The sequence below is a fragment of the Bos indicus genome, chromosome 6 (genome assembly GCF_029378745.1).
Source record: "Bos indicus isolate NIAB-ARS_2022 breed Sahiwal x Tharparkar chromosome 6, NIAB-ARS_B.indTharparkar_mat_pri_1.0, whole genome shotgun sequence".
Taxonomy (NCBI): domain Eukaryota; kingdom Metazoa; phylum Chordata; class Mammalia; order Artiodactyla; family Bovidae; genus Bos; species Bos indicus.
Window position 1 is genome coordinate 90,981,906 of NC_091765.1, and position 6,128 is coordinate 90,988,033.

Sequence of the window (6,128 nt, forward strand, 5' to 3'; positions counted from 1 at the left end):
AGATAATAAAAGGCCTCAATGTCAGTATCCTGAGAAAGCTCTTATTTTAAGTACCAGGTAGAAGAAAAATTATTCAGCACAAAACATTCCTATCACCAGAAACATTGTGGCACCCTCTGCTGTCAGGAAACAAACCTGAAGGTACACTGGGCTAATTCTCCCTGCAGGCTTCTCCAGTGTCTTTGTACCAAGGCTGCCAATCATCATAGGCAGATGTGAAAGCATAAATCAGAGAGGGGAGGAAAATTATGCGGCTTAATTTGAGCAAAATAGTAAAGAATGAAAATCCAATCAGGGTGTCTAGCTGAATGGTAATAATAGGAAAGAGAAAAGGAAGCCAGGCAGAGAATCTCAAGAGGTAGCCAGTATCAAGGACATCATAATATAGTCAATCTTTGTTTAAACCCTTTATGGAAGGAAGGTTACTCTCCATAAATAACCCATGAAACACAGAAAGGTTAAACAAGCTGCACAGGGTCACATAGCAAACAAATGTCAGAGCCAGGATACAAATCCCAGCCATCTGTCTCCACAGTCTATGTCCTTAAACACTCTGCTCTACTGCCTAAGATATAACTGTGACTACTGTGGGGAAGGAGGGCAGGGAGAGTTATTTTTTAAATGTATCCAGAATTATTACTAGATGGTAGCTAAGACAGTAAAGAATCTGCCTGTAATGCAGGAGACCTAGGTTCATTCCCTGGGTTGGGAAGATCCCCTGGGGAAGGAAATGGGAACCCACTCTAGTATTCTTGCCTGGAGAATCCCATGGACAGAGGATCCCGGCAGGCTACAGTCCATAAGGTCGCAAAGAGTCGGACACAACTGAGCGACTAACGCTTTCACTTTCATTATTGCTTTCACCTAGGAGAAGACTGATTACCAGGAAAATTACTTGTCCCAAGCTAAGCAGAGACATTAGGAAGCAATCCAAGTCTCCTAACCACAATAAAATCATTCTGAAGTTTAGAAGATTCTTTCCTTCTAAATTTAGGACTTTTTGCTCTTTTGACAAATCAGAATATATTACAATGACCCCAAAAGTAATGTCCCTCATCACAACCTCACTAAAATCCATCAGCTGCTTTTACAAAGAGAATGGATTTCCCCTATAACAAGTTCAAGGCCCATACAATCTGACTGCTTCATGCACCAACCAATAAACCAGCTGAGCAGAGTCACTGAGTATTCCAAATCTGAAGACTGGTTTACTTGGCAAGTGAAACCTGTATGGTGGGAAGAGGAGGAAAAACCCTCCCTCAGAAAGGACAGAGCAACTCAGTTCCAGTCACAGGAGATGTGGGGATATTACTACAGTTCACTGGGAGCACATGCTGGAGATCATCTCAATACTGCAAACAGGAAGGGTATGAGCTTGGATGTCTACTGAAGGCCCAGTACACACAGGAACTGTTCTTAGAGTTTTGGACTTTTTATTGTATTTAAACCTCACCACACAACCCCTATGAGGCTGTCATTACCATCCCTATTTCACAGAGAGTAGTATGTCTGGGAAGAACTGACCCAAGGTCACATGCAAGTATCTGCTAGATTGACAGATGTGAACTTCTGTGTTTCTGCTTTCAAAGTTCAAGCCATTTCTCTTCCATCCAGTTGCTCATGCAACATACAACATACAATTCATGACATCAGAAAACCCAAGAGTTGTTTCTGGCCACCTCCCCAAAATTTTAGACTCGCCTGAGTGGTCTGGATATACCTAGACTGCAATGCCCACTATGACACTGGTTAAGTACAGCTTAGAGAACACGCTTTCTGTTTATTCCTCCATGTTTCCCGTCCTTCTCCCATATTCCTCACGTCTTCCTTCTCCCAACCCAGATCATCTCTCCTGGTCTATATGTCTAGGGTTGGTGTTTACAAAAGGGGACAACCCTATTCATTACTGCCTCCAGTGATGTACATTATACATAGCCTCAGAAGAGATACTGATGCAGAAAATAACAAACTTCTCCTTTGCAGGCCTTCATGGAAAGCTTGGGCAAGTAAACTGAAGTTTGCTGGCCTTCAGTTTGATCAAGCAAAATAAGAGTGGGCTAGACTATACACTCTTCCAGCTATAAAGGCTATGATTTCACAATTTTTTCTGAAAGGTGTTTATCGTCACAATGAAATAGCCCCAAGAAGTACATAAACTCACAAAGGTCAAAAGAAGGAGACAGACTAATTCTAACAATACTGCTCTTTGCCTAGAATAACAACATGATTTGACTGAAAAAAATAAAACATGCCCAGACATACTGTAGTAAGCACTGCTTCACTCTCAAGATGAGAGTGAACGGTAGGTCTTGCCTGATATCCCAGCCCAGCATCCCTGGAGGTCAGGCCAATGGTGGCTTAGACAGTAAAGCTTCTGCCTGCAATGTTTGAAACCCAGGTTTGATCCCTGGGTCAGGAAAACCCCCTGGAGGAGGAAATGGCTACCCACTCCAGTATTCTAGCCTGGAGAATTCCATGGAGAGAGGTATAGTCCATCGGACACAGCTGAGCAACCAACACTTTCACTTCCACTTTTTCATAAGAGGAAGAGGTTATTTATCTCATTCTCTGTAAGTTCCTCCTTCACAGATCACAGCCTTGTTGTGAAAGGGTGTATGTAACTTAATGAAGCTACCAACCATGCCGTGCCAGGGCCACTGAAGACAGACAAGTCATAGTGAAGAGTTCTAATAAAACACGGTCCCCTGGAGAAAAAATGGCAACCCACTCCAGTATCTCGCAGTGATGAATAGACGCAGGGGTTAGGTCTGGTAGACAGAGTGCCTGAAGAATTACAGACAGAGGCTGGTAACATTGTACAGGTGGCAGTAACCAAAAAATATCCCAACAAGACAAATGCAAGAAGGCAAAGTGGCTTTCTGAGACTTTACAAATAGCTATGGAAAGAAGAGAAGCAAAAGGCAAAGGACAAAGGGAAAGATACACCCAACTGAATGCAGAGTTCCAGAGAATAGCTAGGAGAGATAAGGCCTTCTTCAATGAACAATGCAAAGAAACTGAGGAAAACAATAGAATGGGAAAGCCTAGAGAGCTCTAGAGATACTGGAGATACCAACAGAACATTTCATGCAAAGATAGGCACCATAAAGGACAAAAACAGAAAGGACTTGAAAGCAGCAGAAGAGATTAAAAAGAAGTGATAAGAATACACAGAACTATGCAAAAAATGTTTTAATGACCCAGCTAACCATGATGGTGTGATCATTCACCTAGAGGCAAAGATCAAGAAGTGTAGGTCAAATAGACTTTAGGAAGCATTACTACAACCAAAGCTAGTGGAAGTGACAGAATTCCAGCTAAGCTATTTAAAATCCTAAAAGCTGCTGCTGTTACAGTACTACATGCAATGTTAGCAAACTTGGAAAATTCAGCAGTGGCCACAGGACTGGAAAAGGTCAGTTTTCATCCCAAGCCAAATGGGTAAATGCCAAAGAATGTTCAAACTATCACACAAATGCACTCTTTTTACCAGCTAGCAAGGTTATGCTCAAAATCCTTCAAGCTAGGCTCAACAGTATGCGAACCAAGAACTTCCAGATGTATAAGCTGTGTTTAGAAAAGGCAGAGGAACCAGAGATTAAATTGCCAACATTTGCTGGATCATGGAGAAAGCAAGGGAGTTGAAGAAAAACATCTACTTCTGCTTCGTTGACTGTGCTAAAGCCTTTGACTGTGTAGATCACAACAAACTGTGGAAAATTCTTATTAAAGAGATGGGAATACCAGACCACCTTACCTGTCTCCTGAGAAACCTGTATGCAGATCAAGAATAAACAGAACCAGACAAGGAACAACTGACTGATTCAAAACTGGGAAAGGAGTAAGACAAAGCTATATGCTGTCAGCCTGCTTATTTCACTCGTAGGCAAAGTACATTTTACAAAATGCTGGGCTGGGTCAATCACAGGCTGGAATCAAGATTGCAGGGAGAAATATCAATAACCTCAGATATGTAGATGATCCCACCCTAATAGTAGAAAGAGGAACTAAAGAGCCTCTTGATGAGGGCGAAAGAGGAGAGTTAAAAAGCTGTCTTAAAACTCAACATTCGAAATAACTAAGATTTGGGCTTCCCTGGCGGCTCAGCTGGTAAAGAATCCACCTGCAATGCAGGAGACCTGGGTTCGATCCTTGGGTTGGAAAGATCCCCTGGAGAAGGGAAGGGCTACCCACTCCATTATTCTGGCCTGGAGAATTCCATGGACTGTATAGTTCATGGGGTTGCAGAGTCTGACACAACTGAGAGACTTTCACTTTCATATGGCATCAGGTCCCACCAATTTATGGCAAATAGAGGAGGAAAGAGTGGAAGCAGTGACATTTCATTTTCTCGGGCTCCAAAATCACTGCGGATGGTGACTGCAGACATGAAATTAAAAGACACCTGCTCCTTTGAAAGAAAGCTGTAACAAACCTAGGCAGTGTATTAAAAAGCAGATATATCACTTTGCAAACAAAGGTACGGAGAGTCAAAGCTATGGTCTTCCCAGTAGTCATGTACGGATTTGACAGTTGGACCATAATAGAAGGCTGGGTGCTGAAGAACTGATGCTTCCAACTGTGGTGCTGGAGAAGCCTCTTGAGAGTCCCTTGGACTGCAAGATCAAACCAGTCAATCATAAAGTCAATCAGTCCTGAATATTCATTGGAAGGATTGATGCTGAAGCTCCTGTACTTTGGCCACCTGATGCAAAGAACTGACTCATTGGTAAAGACCCTGATGCTGGGAAAGATTGAAGGCAAAGGAGAAACAGGTGGCAGAGGATGAAATGGTTAGACAGCATCACTGACTAAATGGACATGAATTTGAGCGAACTCCAGGAGAAAGTGGAGGACAGAAGAGCCTGCGTGCTGCAATCCACTGGGTGACAAAGAGTTGGACACAACTTGAAGATTGAGTAATTTACAAGATAGGATGTGGGCTCTTTACTACTTGCATTTATTTTGGTTTACGACCAAAATTTTTCTAATTAAAAGAAAATTAAATATATGTACAATATGAAAATAGGTTTAAGGAAAAAAAACTTGAGTTCAAAATTAAAATCTATGACACCATAAACAACAGTACTACTGCAAACGAACTAAAGTTAATGTCATACAGAAATCCATATACGCATTAAGAAGACTAGAAACTCCAAGACGTAAAAAGTAAACAACTTGATACACATTTCATCAGTGACAAAAGGGGCCAACAAGCTTCTATGCACCAAGAAATTCATAAACATATTGAGTTATTGGTATTTAAATTAATATAATACATACAAATTCTGCGGCAAGGTATTCTTATTTTCAGGACAAGTAATTCTACCATACCACCATACACAAGGTCAGACTAAGCATTTAACATTCATTCCCACAAGCTTTCTAAAGTCTCTATGAACAAGAAAAGAATGAAGTTATCCATTAGAAAACATTAACAGTAGTAATCTCTGAAAGATTTTTTTTACCTTCTTTTCCTCTTTCCTATAATTTCCTACAATATAGCTATTTTTGAATCAGGACAAGCCAAAACATATTTTTAAGATTTTTCATTTTAAGTATTACATACTGACACTAAGGGACTTCTGCTTGTCAATGAGAACTGTTGAAGGATTTTAAGCACTGAATTGACATGTCATGGACAAACCCTTGAAGAAACCCTTGGTACCCTGACTTCGAAGGCATTTGAAAATTGCTTCATGCATATGATTAGATGTCATAAACAAGCTTTTACATACCAATTTTGCATTATTTCAGACAAATCTGGATTCTGAACTGAAAATATAACTAATCAGATTTAGAGTTAGAGGAAGACAGCTAAAAATGAAAGGTCTATCAACTCAGGAGTTCCTCCATGACTTAGCTATCAAGAATAGTTCAGCAAGATGGAAGTTTGAATTAAAGCATGATATAGTGGGTTTGAGGTCATAGACTTGGACCTGATTCCCAGCTCTAACACTGAGTACCTTTCACTAACTCAAGCATTTCATCTCTGAACTTCAGCTTTCTCATCCATGGAATGAAGACAACACGTACCCTATAAAACTATCATTACAATTAATGCTAATGCGTAAGACTTGTAAACAGTAGATGTTCAAATCAGAGCTTTGTTACTATTACATACTCAC